This window comes from Tauraco erythrolophus, chromosome 27, assembly GCF_009769465.1.
Source record: "Tauraco erythrolophus isolate bTauEry1 chromosome 27, bTauEry1.pri, whole genome shotgun sequence".
In the NCBI taxonomy this organism is placed as follows: Eukaryota; Metazoa; Chordata; class Aves; order Musophagiformes; family Musophagidae; genus Tauraco; species Tauraco erythrolophus.
In genome coordinates this window covers 2855707-2870977 of record NC_141491.1, presented here as the reverse complement: position 1 = coordinate 2870977, position 15271 = coordinate 2855707, and positions in this window count along the sequence as shown.

Below are 15271 nucleotides of genomic sequence, written 5' to 3'. Positions count from 1 at the left end.
GCCTCCTTCCTTCGCAGCACAGAGTTTTCAATGTTCGTTCCTCCTGCTCACATCAGAAAGAAAGTATTGGACTGTTCTGTTTTTCTTTAATTTGTAAATATATCGCCATCCATCCTCTCTGTAAAACCTCCTGGTTGTTCTAAAGTATTCTCTGTATTTATTTGCCTTTTTTTTTTAAAAAAAAAAGCAAAAAACAACACCTTTGCGTTAACCCACTTGTTTCAATGAGAAATGTATAGCTGAAGCTGTAAACTTAACAGTTTACAGCGAGAAGATTTATGGACTACAGAAAAAAAAGTGTTTAATATAAGGACTTATAAACCGACTGCATGAGAGATGAAAGAAGGCCAAAATACTCAGATATCATTTTTTTTGAATCACTGTAAAAAGAAAAGACTGGATTTTTTTGTATAGAGAACACTAAACATATAATAAAACATTGTTCAAAACTCATGCTAAGCCTGCAATTTGTTTCCATCCGCTTCCAAAAGGTAACAGCCAGCCCTGCTGCCACCACTCACCCGCAGCTGGCACCGGGCAAGCGCTCACCAAACGCGTGGCCCTTCCCAGGCTGCAAAACCTGCTGGTCCCACACGTCCCCAGCTTCACAGCCTGCCCCAGCACCACCCTCCCTCCCTCCCCAGCAAGGTGAGGCTGCTCGGAAGGACACTGCCCTGCCTGAACACCGCTGCAGAGACACCGCGTGTCCTTCCAGCTGGTCAGTGCTTCTGCTGAAGCAGTTTCAAAGCCTCACCATGTCCTTGGCCACCCTGCTAGACTGCTTCAGTAGCCCTGGGTTTATCTCAGCAAAGCAGCACAAGCCCTGGGCCGAGACCGGCAGCAGTATGACACCGCAGATGCTTTGTTTCCAGAAGCATCTCCCAACAGCCAGGTGCAGAGCTCAGCTCCGAGCAGGATCACGCCGAGACACGAAAGCAGCAGCCGGGGTGGCAGGACAGGAGCAAACCCTCCACCCACCAGCCTGTCTCAGCACAGCCGTTCTGCGGGCTCAGCGCAGAGGGGACGGTTCCCAAAGCCCACACCAGCCCAGTGCAGCAGCTCCCACATTTCTGCTGCAGCAACGCAGCACAAGAGGTTCCCATGAGGTTGCAGGAAGGGTCTGGGGAGCAGCAGGTCTCCACTCCTGTTGCACCCGCGCAGGCTGCGGGGAGGACCTGGGGCAGGCAGGGCAGCTCTCCCCACTCGTATTTTCACGGCCCCCCTGCACTGGGTGCTCTGAGGTCTCCCACCCACAGCCAGATCTGCTCGGCCACATTAAACAGCGGGAGATGCTTCGTTCATCGAAACCTGGTAGAGGCTGAAACACAGGAGCAGCTCCAAGTGCTGGGACGAGCCCATCAGAAGTATCCTGGGTGAACGGGAGGAGAGCGGCCGCACGGGCAGGGAGGTGCAGCACGGCCACATCTCACTGCACATCACCCTTCGAGAAGCCTGGCCAGCACGAGGCCACTGCCCGAGGGGCGGCTGGGCTGGCAGCGGCAGGGCCAGGCAGCACCGCGCAGGGCATCCGACATGGGGAGAGCCCGTCCTCCGCAGGGACGGAGCACACCACTGGGATTTCATCCGACGCCGTGTCCGATGTCTGTCTGTCCAGGCGAGTGCTGTGAAAGCCAGAGCCCAACTTCTCTACTCGCTGTCAACTGAGTTTTAAACAATCGCACGTGGCTGCCAGTGCATGAGAAGCCACTCTGTCTGTGTTAGGGGAACCACTCCAAGAGCAGCAGTAACTGCTCCCAGCAACCCAGGCAGGAGCACATCACTCCTCACAGAGCCTTTGCTGATCACCTCGGAGGCCAGTGAGGCGTCAGTGCAGGTGATGGCATCCTTTCTGAGTGGGGAAACTGAGGCACAAAGGAGCAATGGTTCCTCAGGGCTGCCCAGTTACCTGGACATACTCGTGATGCTGGCTGGCAAACAGCAGCTCTGCATCCTTGCTGGTGCCAGCTGCAGGACAAACACCCTTCGGAAGTACACGATGAGAGGTGGAGAAAGAAGCCCCCATAGCCCAGCAAACATGGAACATCAGGGTTTAACCCAGCTCCGCTGCTCCTGACCCACCACGTCCTGGCAGACAAGCGGTAAGCGATGCTTCCCCCTGGGACCAATCCTGCACTCTCCATCTTTTCCTGCCCCCAAGGCTCCAAAGTGCTCTTAACAGAGGCTCCCTGGTGCAAAGCCTTGGCGAGAATGGGCTGAAGGAAGGGGGAGAAACAGCAGAGCCTATTTGGCTAATGAAGATGTAATTGCTGTGGCCCTCACTAATAGGATGAAAGTATTAGTGCTTCCTGCTCCAGCACTGCAGCAGGGGCTTTATCCACCCCCTCCCAACCACTTACTCAAACAGCAGTGAGAAAAAAAAAAAAAAAAGCACCTTTGCCCAGTATAGACTTCATCAGTGCAGACTGGAGTGATGGAGGAGCCAGCCGCCCTTGGTCCCTACCCCAAGGAAGGATGAAGAAGGAATTGCCCTTAGCCTTTGATGCAGAAATTCAAGCTAGATGAAACCCCTCCCATACCTCAATGCCACCAATTCCCACTGCCCACGGCCACCAGCAGGGCCCACGGTCTCAGCCTCGCGAAGGGCTGCGCAGGCAGCTGCTTCCATCAGTCCCGTAGGACACGTGGCGTTTTTATCATCCAGGAGCAAGTGACAATGGACCCATCTTCATCCTCGCGATCGATACGGGGAAGACGCGCAGGCATTAGCACTCGTCCCTTTTTACGGCAGGATAACGACACCCACTTCTTCCCTGACCTCTGCCCCCCCAGTGGGGCAGCGGGGCTGGATCGATGCCGACAGACTGCCTCCAGTTACCCTCCTCCTCCTCGAAGAGGCAGCTCCAGCCTATTACCGTAGCTAAGAGCCATCCGCTGTCGGCACTGGGAATATCCAAGGGAGCCCTTACGGAGCTGGTTCCTCCCCCAGCTATCACCGTGCTCTCGGAACATGTCTGCACTGCACGAACACCAGGAGGTCACTGATGCCCTTGTCACCTGCTGAGAGCTGCTGATAGCAGAGATGGAGAGGAGAAGGGGCAGAGGGCAGGTCTCTCGCCCTCCACCAGGGATGAGGCTTGTCACCTCTCTTGCATTTCCCTCCATTAGTCCTTTTGCTGGGGGTAAGGATCCAACCCTGTTCTTCCTTTCTGTCCAGCAAAAGCACCTGCTAACCCAGGTGAGCAGCAGGGAGCAGAGAATAGGGCAAGCTGAGCAAGGGGAAGAGAGATGGTACCAACAACACACTCCGCTCCATCACAGGCACTCTCCTGCTTGCACCCATTTGCTGCAGGAGTCTGGACCGCTGGAGCTTTGCCAATCAATAGAGATACTAATGCCTTAATTACTCCTCTGTAATTGCTGGCCATTAACCTGCGGACAGCCCCAGTGCCCATTGATCTCCTGACATCTTTACCAGGTCTGGACTGGAGCTGGGAGGGATGGAGAGCACCAGGTGGTCTCTGCCACCCTCCTGAATCCTCCATTTCCCACCTCACTCTGCACAGCCTGGGCAGCATCCTGCCCGCTGGTGAAACACCCCTCGGGGGTCCTTTGCACCTCAGCTCGCTCAGCAGCACCTCACCCCAAACCTCAGCACCTGCAGGGTGTCACAGAGGAGGTCCAGGATCATCCCTGTCACATCTCATAGCATCACTCCACCTGGACAGACCTCCGCACAGCAGCCAGAAAACTGTGCAGATCTCATGGCTGCAGATATTTCCCGGGAAGGGCTCCGGGTACAGCGTTGTGGGGAGCACAGCCACCGTTTGCAGAGCGCTGCCAACGCAGCCAAGCTCAGCCCTAAGCCCTTTGGACCACAGCGACAGCCAAAGGCGGCTCCAGCAAACCCCAGAACTGGCCCACGCTGCCATCCCCCCATCTCAAACCCCGGGCAGAGCCACCCACTTGGTCACACGTGGCTGACCCGTCCTCCCAGCACAGCGCAGGTCACGTTCCACCTACAGCGGCTGCGCTCGGCTCATGGAGCTGCCCAAAATTTTGCTATGGAGCAATCTCCTTAGCACGCATATAAGCCTGTTACGGTGTGCATATATGGATACACACACATATATATATAAATTCAGATATATTTAGGTTTGGAGGTGCACACACACTGCGCCGAGGTGGGTGTCGATGCCAAGACACCCCTCCAGCCGGGGCAAATCCCTTTCCTTCTTCCACCCCACAGACACGGGCCGAGCCCCCCAGCTGCCCCCCCAGCCCCACACCTGCTCCGGCCCCAGGGACGGGCCGAGCCGGCGGCGATCGGTGCAGCCGCGGGGCTCGCGGCGGGGACTGGGAGCAGCAGCCAGGGAGGATGAGGAAGGACATGAATGATGCATGACGCTGCCAGTGGCTCTGCCTCCCCGGCTGGTCCTTGGGCTCTGGCAAGTCGAGGTAAAGGCGGGGGAGGGAGTGGGGGGGAATAAAAAAAAAATGAAAATCCCCTCTCCAGGGAGCGGCGCGGCGGTTGGCAGCGAGCGGGGAGCGCGCACGCACGGCGGGAGGAGAGGGAGGAGCACATCCTAATGCAGAGATGCTGCAGTGGCTCCGGGCACACACAGCCACGCTCGGGCACGCACCGGCCGAGCGCTGCCTCCCAGCGCAGCCCCGGGCCCCGGCAGCCCCCGGCCCGCGCCCCCACCCCCGCCCCGCGCAAGGTAAGCGCCTTCTCTCGCTCCTTCCTCCACCCGAGAGGGAGGGAAGAGGCTCCGCGTTTGAGGGCACCGTTCCCTGGCAGAGCCAACTTGCCGGCGAGGTCGGCATCGCTCCGGAGAGAGGGAACCTGCCGGATGCCGCTCACCGCCGGCGGGGAGGTGGGAGCCGGGTTGGGGGATTTCTCGGCGGGTGATGGCTTTGCGGAGGATGCGGGATCTGCCTGCGCTGGAGAGGAGCCGGGGGTGGAGTTGGGAGGGAGGGGGGGACCGTGGCTGTGTCACTTGTGGCAGGGGCCGAGCAGCCGAGGTCGGCGCAGCTGTCAGCAGAAATGTCTCTTATGGAATAAGTCCGGGAATATTTTGTGTTATTGTTACTGTTATGCTTTTTGTGGTGCGTTCTGGCTGGGGGCACTTGGAGAGCCCACTCGCGGGGGCAGGCAGCTTGAACACGGTGCTTGGAAGGGGCGGGGGGCTTGCACGGCTTTTGCTGCACAAAACTACTTCAGCATCTCCAGCGTGGGCTGGTGGAGCCCAGAGCAGCCCAGGAGACCCAAGTTTCCTCCCCTGGGAGGGAGGATGAGGAAGACGACAGTGTCCCAAGTCCCATCCTCACAAAGACAGATTCTGGGTGAGGGGTAGGGGATGGGGCTCCTCCGGGCACACAGGGATTTTTCTGTGTCTGAGGCTGGTTGGGGCTTTGCAGCATGTTGGGGAAGCTCATGGCAGCAGGGAGCCAGGGGGGCTCAGGGCAAAGTCATGGACAAGAACTTGCCCACCCCAGGCCTGCACCAAGGGGCACAGGCAAGCAGGGCACCACTTTACTCTTTCCAACTCGCAGCAGGACAGAAGCTCAGCCCAGGGAGCAGCCAGCAGCAGGGCAGGCTGAGGTGTGCTCCAGTCCCATGTATTAAACTTCCCCAGCTCCCTTCTCTCTTTGCATCTCGCCCCTGCTGACCCACTGACTCTCCCAGGCTTGCACCACTCCCACGAGCCTCAGAATTATTTTTCTGGCTGGACTGGAGAGTATTCATAAGAGATTGTCATCTCTCTAAGGAAACACTAGTTGCTTTGAGGATGGGAGGCAGCAGCCTCTATATCCAAGAACTGGGAACAGCCTGAGCCCTCCCCAGCAGCAACTCCAGCCCAAGGCTTTAGCCAGACTCCCAGAACAGCTCTTGCTTCTCCCAGGCCATCTCCAGGCATGTCCAACAAGCTCAGAAGGTACAAAGCTGAAGCACAGGCTCTTGCACGAGATTAGGAGCAGATTTGCATCCATGAATGAATCTCTCAAGGCTGTGTATTTTGTACCGAGCACACCCGACAGCAACACCACCAACCCTGAGTGCTGCTTGCTTTGCTAATACAGGAAAGCATCAGGTCCCAAACTTCCCTAGAAATAACTGAACTTTCCAGGGATAGATTAGAATTACCCAGGACCAAAGAAAACAGAAAACAAGAGGGCCATGGTAAGCCCAGCTGCAGGCTCTCCTTGGAGCACGATGACAGTAGATCAAGACAAAGGGATGCTAACGCTCTTCTCCATCACCCAATCAATTACTACCAAACAGAGCAATCACGACTTTCGTCACTCAAAATATAACTGCAGAGAATTTAGTGGCTTATGTTACTTTCTCTGCAGATTTACCACAAGCAAATCTTAAGAGGCAGAAAACCCAACCACATCATTAGAGAGGTATTTTCCACCCATGCACCAGATGCATCTAAACATAGTGCATGGAGGATCTGGCCCATGGAGCTGGGAGTCCACACGGAGACCAAGACCATGTGCAATAAAGCACAGCCCAGCTGTTCAGCTACCACATCTCCCTGCACACTTTGTATATGCTCAAAGTCCAAATTATCTTCAGCAACCCCTGCAAGCCCCAAGGTCTCCCATAGCACTTTCTCTATTTGCAATGACCACACCACAAGCATGCTCCAATCTTTGAGAGCTTTCCTTGAAGGTGCTGGGCATGAAGCAAACCCAGAGAGTCACCTGGCCAGCCCAGAGCACTGCCCTTCTGCTCAAAACAGTGGTGGCTTTTGTTCTGTCTCATGGGGATTAATTTAACACGGCACTGCCCACAGTTCTCCTACACAGCTGGAGGCACACCTCTCCTTCCTAAATCAGTGCCACTCGCTATCAGCCCTGCTTTCCAGCGATTAGGAACCACAGATGCCCAGGAAGATTTTGGGATGGGCTGCTGGCAACCCTGTAAGCCCGGGGCTCTGCAGCACCAGGACCACGCTGCCGCACACATCTCCTTCGCAGCTGTTCAGCTTGCAGCGTTGCCATATAAACAAATACATCACGCAGGAAACCCCAGCATTGACCACAGGCTTTCAGAGATGCTATGAAAGCAGATAAGCAGAAAGAGGTAAGAGAGGCTTCCTTAGAGAGTCCTTTAAGAGTCAAAAAACATCAATGGAGGGGAAAAAACATTATTAAAATCTGCTGTGATAAGTGTATCAGGCTCTTCCTAGACACTTTCTGCCTTTTCCTGACACTAACTGTCTTTGGGTGCCTGCAGAGCTGTAGATAAGGAATAAGTCTCAGCAGACTCGGAAACAAAGTCAGCTCTCAAGCTGTACAAAAGCTGCTTCCTTGAACCCAAACCATTTTCTTCTCTATGACAAACACCCTTGCTCCCATTGCCATAATGTTGTGGGATCCAAGACCATACTGGTGGGATGTTCAACACAACCACGACGGAGATGTCCTGGGAACTCCGGGAGCATGAGAGGTATTCCCACCCACAGCTGGTTGTAAAATACTGAACCCAGCCCCCCACGGCAGCCCAGGTCCTAAATTATTACATGTATTATTTATTGTACAGCCTGTAGGGCTGTCAGTCCTGCACCAGAGAGCCGTAAAACAGGGGAGGAAAGAAGAGGGATATATATTTTGTGCTGGTTCTTGCTTGGTTTTATAAAGAGAGCAGCTTGGCACTATTTGGAGACCAAATACTAAAAACCACTTTAACAAAGAGAGGCAAGAAGGCTGAACTCAGGGATGATGCCTTCCAGGGAGGAAAATAAATACACCACCATTGCAGGGGATACCCTAACCCTCTCCTAGGAGGGAAAGGATTTTAGCACTGCTTCACCAAGGTTCCCTCTGCCTGGGATACTGCATCCCCCCAGCATGGCCAGCACAAGCACCCAGTAGGGACAAGGCAAGGGCTGAGGAGCTCAGCAGGGCTGGGGCAGACACCCAGTGCTATGCATGGACCCCACCATGCCAGGAAGGCTCTTGCTGCTGGCATGACCTTACCCAGCAACACAAACAGGGCAGCTAGCACCAGGCTGGTAGATGTTGGGGCTTCCCCAGATAACCTATCACCTTCCTGGGGCTGCGTTAGCCAGGAGGTTTCCCCGAGTTCTGCACTCGTTCCTCGCTGCAGCCTCTCCCCAGGACCAGCTCCTGCCAAGTGATTTACCAGGCGGGGACGGAGCCAGGCTCCCTCGCAGGTAGGGAGCTATTTATACCAGTGCCACATCAAAGAGTTTCTGCTGCTGACGCCACGGCAGCACTAAGAGCAGAAAGTGGGTGGGTTTGGGAGGCTGCAGCACTATGTCTGTCCCAGGCTTTAGGCAGAGCTCCCACAGCTGAGCTGTGCGTGCTCAGTGCACGGTGCCACACTGCAAGAGGAAAGGAAAACCTGCAACGGGAAGCTGTGTTTTGGAGGTTTTATTCTGGGGAGAAGATAGCAGCACATGCAGCCAGACCTCAGCTCCCTGCTCGTCCCCATCCCTTCTGCCAGCACAACAGCCTGACGCTCAGCCTGGCTCAGCATCCCCTCCCATGCAACCCCAGATGAATAACCTGCAGTTCCTGGGCAAAGAGCTTGCAAGGTTGTGCTCAGCTACACTTGGAGAGTGGTTTGCAACACAGTGAATGAGCAGAGGGAGGGAGCATCCCTAAGAAGGGCCCAATATTTGGGACTTTAGCAACCATAATCAGGGTGTTAACGAGGATTTCAGGCAGTCATCATCTCTCAAACACTCACGTGCTAAACTGAAGTCACTTGTGGCCTTGTTTTCAAAGACTTTGAGCATCCTTCCAGCAGCTATCGACTCAGGCTATTGATTGAAATACAAGTCTTCTGGGAGAGCTTATGAGCTGCATGCTGGCAGCCCTGGTCGACCACCAGGCACATGCCCAGCCTGCAAGGGCAGCTCGTGGGGAAACCCCCTCCCAAGCAAAGCTTCCCTCATCCCCCTGCCCGGGGTCCTGAGCTGGCATGGGAAGGTCTCCTAGCTATTCCTGTCGGTCTCCTTTGCTTTCTAACACACTGTGCTGGTGGCCATGGCTGTGGTGGCCACCCTGGCAGCGCTGCCCGCAGACCCTGAGGTCTCACCTGGAGGTGGCACGAGCCAGGTCTGGCTGTGGGGAAGCCCCCAGGTCCCCCCGAGAGCTTCAGCTCCAAAACCCTGGAGATTTACCAAGGGCTTATTGCAGTAGAGCTGAGGATCACACAGCTCAGGCTGGATTTCTACCACTCTGAGGCACTAAGGTGATTGCAGCCAGAGATGGAATCTGGCCAGTTCAGGGAAAAAAAAAAAAGAAAAAAAAGCAAAGCCACTAACTGCCAAGCTCGTATCTAAAATTCAAAGTGCCCAACACAACAGGAGAGCAGTAAAGGCCCACTCACAACATCACCTGTTTTCTTACAATTAGATTTTACCCCTGCAGCGACTCCTGCCCAGCCCCATCGCACCCAGCCCGTGCCTCCGGGCTGAACGCAGCCCCCGGCTTTGTCTCCTGCACAAAGAGGCTGAGCTGGGCACAAGCACGGGGTGGGGGGGGGGGGGGGGGGGTGCCTGTCTGGGGAGGGGGGGTGGAACTTGCTGGCTGGGTGCCGAACCAAAAGAACACTCCCACTGAGACCCTCTAACAATGAGGTGCCGTGACCCATGATATACATGAATGAACCAACCAATTATTAGGAAAAAAGCACTTAAAAGAGACAGAGAAAACAGAGAGCGCTTGAAGAGCGTGCCTTAATGCAGCTGTCCCGCTGGGATGGCATCAGAGCCCTGCCTGCTCCTTGCACCAGGACGAGGAGGACTAGACAGGCCTGTTTTGTCCCCAGGTGAAGCCAAACCTCTCCCTGCCGTTAGCAGGAGTTGCTCTTGGCACCAGGACTGCCTCGTCCATGACACGCCACACACTTGTCCAAGCCTCAGTCCCCTCCCGGCACTGCGGGGCTCGCCCCAGTCCCACCAGTGATGCATTCACTGAAGCAGTTTCCCCGGGGAAGGGCTTTCCCTCCCCTCGCAGAGATTCTTCTCATGTCTTTTCCAGGATGCTGGATAATCTGGGCAGCCCCTCCTCACTGGACACCCCCCCACTGCCACTCTGAGCTGCTGCCCTCCCTTCACCTGCCTCGAGAGGAAAGAGTAGGAGCCACCGATCACATATTGATTCTTATCAAGCCAGTTCTGTTACAATTCAGTGATTGATAAAATACAGTAGTGCAGCAGCTCCCATCCCATCAAATTCCCTGCCCCCCCCCCCAGGCAGGCAGCACACAGCCTCCTGCACACCAGGGCTCCAGGGGTAAACACCCCTGGCAGCGCCAGGGTCACTGCTGACCATCCACCAGCACTGTGCCACCCCGTGCACACGTGTCCATGCACGGGCAGATCCACGTGCAGGTACCCCACATGTCGAGACGGACCCACACCAGCCGGCTGACCCCCCCTCACCGACCACTCAGCCACGGGTGGTTTAGGCACCATCGTACCCGCCGCAGGTTCTGCCCCTCCACCCGTTTCATACACCAAATCCCACAGCCTGTGGCACTCCTTGAAAAAATTCATTAGGGCCCGTGCACACACCTCCGAGCTCTGGCCCTCCCAGGTCTGCTCCGCACAGGGAGCAGGAATGACATCGCTCCGGATGCTCGTGTCAGAGGGAAAAGTGCATTAGTTTCCATGGATATGGTGATTCAGAATTACTTCAGATGTAAATTGGTTTGCCAAGGGCTGCGAGGAGGGCTGCAGCATCCCTGCCCAGCTCCGTAAGGCAGGACCGCGGCATCGAGCCCGTTCACCAGAGAGCAACGGGATCAGAGCCAGATCTGAATGAAACAGAATCCCACCCCAAATAAAATCCCAGCCCTGAGTTTCAGAGGTGCCCCGGCAAACACAACTAACTTTTTTCCAGCAGCAAGCAAACCATGTTTGCACGGTGCGTTACCCCTAGATTGGCATTTTGCTGCTTGACTTCCTTTCTAAAAGCACAATGTATTTCAGCTCCCGGAGGCAGGCAGGATGCTGGAGGCTCTTAAGGAAAGGACAGGGACACAAAAGTGATGGCAGGGGCTGAGACCACAGCACAGCTGGAGCAGGGCACCCCAAACTGGCAGCAGCCACCAAGCTGCAACACAGCAGCACGAAGCAGACTAGGCTACAGAGAACCAGAGCAAACACACAGTGCCAGCACCCAGCCCCAAGGGAGCTCAGACCACCCTCCCCAGTCACCCTAAGGGGTAAACCCCTGCACCCATCCCCTCCTGACAGGGTCCTGCTATGCTGCAGCTCCCCATGCTCCCCTTCTGGGTGCTCAAATGCCCCCAGATGAAACCTTTGCCCCTCTTCTTTCCCCCTTACCTCTCTCCATCACACTCTCAGGTCTCTGCACTGAGCTGGGGGGCAGAGCCCAGCCCTGCCCGCAATTATACTGACGAGGGCTGGTTGCAATTGCTCACACCTGGGGCACGGGGCCAGGGCAGAGGCACCAGCTCAGGGGGGCTCTGGGTCAGCCTGGCCTGTGAAAGCCCCTTGCTCCATTTTGGCAGCTCTGCTCCTGTCCCGGGGCTCAGACCCTCTGCCACGGACCAACTCCTTTGTCCCCAAGCCAGGCTGCTGAACATCACGGCCATGGCACTGCATCACGGCCATGGCACTGCATCACACCTCTCCTGCCCTGCCTGGCCCAGGTGCAAAAGCTGCAGCGGGGGCAGGCACGACAGATAGACAGACAGACTGACTGAAAACACCTGCTTTAATCCACCCCACCTGGGCGTGAGCTCCCCGGCCACAGCTGCCCCTTTCACCCCGCACCGCAGCAAAGCCCCTGCGCAGGCAGGACGCACGGTGCAGAGCGTGTGCCCCCTTTGTGCTAATGCCTCAGCCCAGCGGGCAGTAACAAATGCATCCGGACAGCAGAGCCCCGGCTCCAGCCCCGGCCGCGGGTGGCATCGCCGCGGCCCAGCGGGGAGCTGCCGGCAGGGAAGGAGGCCGAGCTGTGAGCACCATCTGCTCCCCCAGCCCTGGCTGGAGGCTCTGAGCCTCCTGCACCAGCCTCAGCTCCTGCTGTGCAGGCACAGCTGGGGGACAGCTCTCCTGTTCGGGTCCCTGCTCCATCCCCTCCCTCTCCTCAGCTCCTTGGGGCGATGCCGGGGCACAGATGGGGAGCACCGAGCCCAGGGCAGGTGAACGTGCCCATTGCACAGTCCGTGCAGAGGTGACAGCAGCCACCCTGCGGGCTCTGCCCTGGGCGAGGGTAGCAAGGTGGGATGGGGACAGCAGGGTGCAGCTGCTCACGCTGCTCCCCTCTCTCAGCCCGCGCAGCAGAGGAGAAGGGCTCTGCCTTCAAAAGTTGTGCAGGGCCAGAGACTTCAAGACTTTTCTAACATGCCAAGAGCAATCCAAACCTACTCAGGCAGGAGAGAGGGCATGCAGGACCCCCAGCTATTGCTGGGAGTGTTTCTGGGACACATCTCTGCTACAGCTGGTGACAGGTATCAAAGTGAGCAAGAAGCAGCCGCAGCACTCCTCTGCATCAGGTCCTGACCCCACAGATGGGGTTTGGTGTTTGTCATGGGGTGACTGAAGAGCCTGGGGAGGGCGGGACTCCACCACAGGGCTCTGAACCCCTCTGAGGGTGCTTTTGGTCCTCATCTGGACCTTGGAGACTTCTCTGCATAGGATGAGTTTTGGGTGGCCCAGGATGCTGCAGGTCCTGGAACTACCAACAGATCTGAACCCAAAAAAGTTGAGGGAAGGCTGAATCCAGAGTTTGCATCTAAATCAACCTCTCCTGAGCACAGGCAGTTTTACAAGAGGACAGATACATTACAATAAAACCATTTGCAACTCATTGAAACATGCTGTTCTGGTGATGGACAAAACGTACCTAACCTTGAGCAGGTTTTGCAAGCCAAAATCCAGCAAAGATCAAAAGCGTGCCCTTTCCAGCCTTAGTGGAGATCTTTAATAGAAGGGACACTCATAGCACAGGACAAATTCCTGCGTCACCCACCCTCAGGAGTTCTCCTTCCCTGGGGAATACTGCAGCAGAAGGAGCTGCCCCACTTAAAACCAAACACTCATCTCATCACCGAACCACAGGAGATTGAATTACACTAATTTATCCTGGTAATAGATTGCACTTTGCCTGTGCTGGCCATGTCATCTCTTGTTAAAGCCCATCTCCTACCAAAAGCCATTTCTGGCCCTCTCCCCCCCACGCCCGGAGTCCTGCTGCAGTCACCCCAAACGATGCTGCTCCGCAGCCAGAGCGGGCGCTGGACAAGGCAGCGTCTCCTCTCCCAAAGGCTCAGGAGGACTCAAAATCTCTCTGTAGCTCTTTCACTCTGCCTCCACGATAATGGATCGCTCCCAGCTCCCAGGGGCTCCGGAGGAAAGGGCTAATGCACGTGTTTTCCAGTGTGCCCATGCCTCCCTTGCTACTGGAGGTATTAATGACAGCATCCATTAGCGGGGATGACAGATCCCCTTTCAGTACAACAGAAGGCTCTCGAGTGATTGTCAAAATACTCTATGAAGAAGGGAAAGAACAGGTCCCCATGGGCCCTCTTCTAATTAAGGACGGAGAGCCGGTCTAAATATCAGACGCAAAGCGCACACTTCGGAGAAGCTGAGAGGGGGATGCAGGATCCACGGCCCAGGGTCGTGGCTTTAAGATGCCCCCAGGGTCCCAGTGCAGCCCCAGGTGCGGTGTCGGGCCCTCGGGCAGAATTCGATGGGGGCATTTAGGTGATAAGACAATCAGGAACGTTCAAAACAGTGTAAGAGAGGGTTATTCCATCCAGTCTCCAATTGCGAAGGAGCACAGCGTCAGCCCTTGCAGAAATTATTCTGTTACTCTCTTACGTTTTCACCTGCTGCAGCCCGTACCCAGCACTCTCCCTGGATATCATGTTCCTAAGTTTTTTACAAAGGAATTAAAACATAATCTGGGCTGAGGCCGGATTCAAAAAGCCGAAGAGCAGCATCTGCCCGTGCCCCACCTGAGCCCGCAGCGCGGCAGCACGGCTCAGCGGCGGCTCGCCTCCGGAAAGGGCGCCGAGCAAACACATGTCTGTGTTGGGGGGGATTCTGGAGCAATGGAGGGGATGGACAAAGGAAAGTGAGAAGAGAAAGTGATGTGAACATTAAGGCTCAGAGCAGATGTGGAGGTCGGGGTGGAAAGAGCTGCAGAGCCGGAGCCAGCAGCAGAACTGGGGATCAAAGCTATAGTTTACATCATAAATAATGAACTGACAACTAATTAAATAATTCAAATCAGCTTAATTTTTACAAGATACCAGCTTTGCTTGGCCGCAGAGAAGGAAGTGGAAGGGGGATGCTGGCAGAAGGATTCCCACAGAAGGGCACTGCAGCTCACCCTCCTCTCTCTCCCTCCCAGAACCCAGCTCAGCCCTTGGGGCCACTGTTTGTTTCGGCGAAAGCACCCCGCAGAGGCAGGATGCCGTTTGCTCTCGCTCAAATGCAGCATCTCTATTTCATATGGCAGAAAAGTGTAAAGTGCTGATAAAACCAGGATGGTGGCAGAGGGGCAGGAGCAGCCTGGAGGAGCCCCCAGCCCCCCAGGAGGGCGGATGGCCAACGCCGCTGCTCCTTATTAGAAATAACAAAATCCAACTTTCCCACACTCTTTCCTATTTGTTTTAAAAGGGAGAGGAAAAATGAACAGGAGAGAGCAAAGCTGCACTCAGGCAGCACCTTTGAAAGCAGCTCCCGGGGCCGACAGAGGACTCAGCCTCGGAAAACGGGGCTGGCAGCGATGGAGCAAGACTCCCTTACTTTAATTTGGTGCCGCTGGGTGTAGGAACAGCTTCGGTCCTCGCTGCCTTTCTCAAACCCTGGGCATTGTAACACGCTGGCGATGAAACCAAACTGCAGAGACTCGGGAAAGTCAACTTATTAATTAGTGCAGCACTGGCATTGCCCGCGAGCCCCCATCGCAGCGCTGCCTGCAAAACAGATCGAGCAAAAAGCTGGTAATTGTCCCAAAGTGCTTACGACGTGAGCACAGGGCACATGAGAGAGGAGCGGGCAGAGGGCGCGGGCAGGGGAACAATGAGGCAGTGTTCGCCGAAAGGCCGTGGGTTCAGGACACCGTTTGGGGCATAATTCTCGTTGACATCAAGTGATTTCATGTGACTGGCTCACTTCAGGGCTGCTGGAACACGGCGCGGAGCAGCTTCCGTGTCAATGGCTCTCAGGCCCTTCTCCGCCTTGTCCCCGAATCGCCGGTCCGGGACATGGCCCGGCTTGGCACTGCCATTTTGTCATGGCAGGGGTCCCTCTGCCCGGGCCACGCGCAACAATTAAGCACC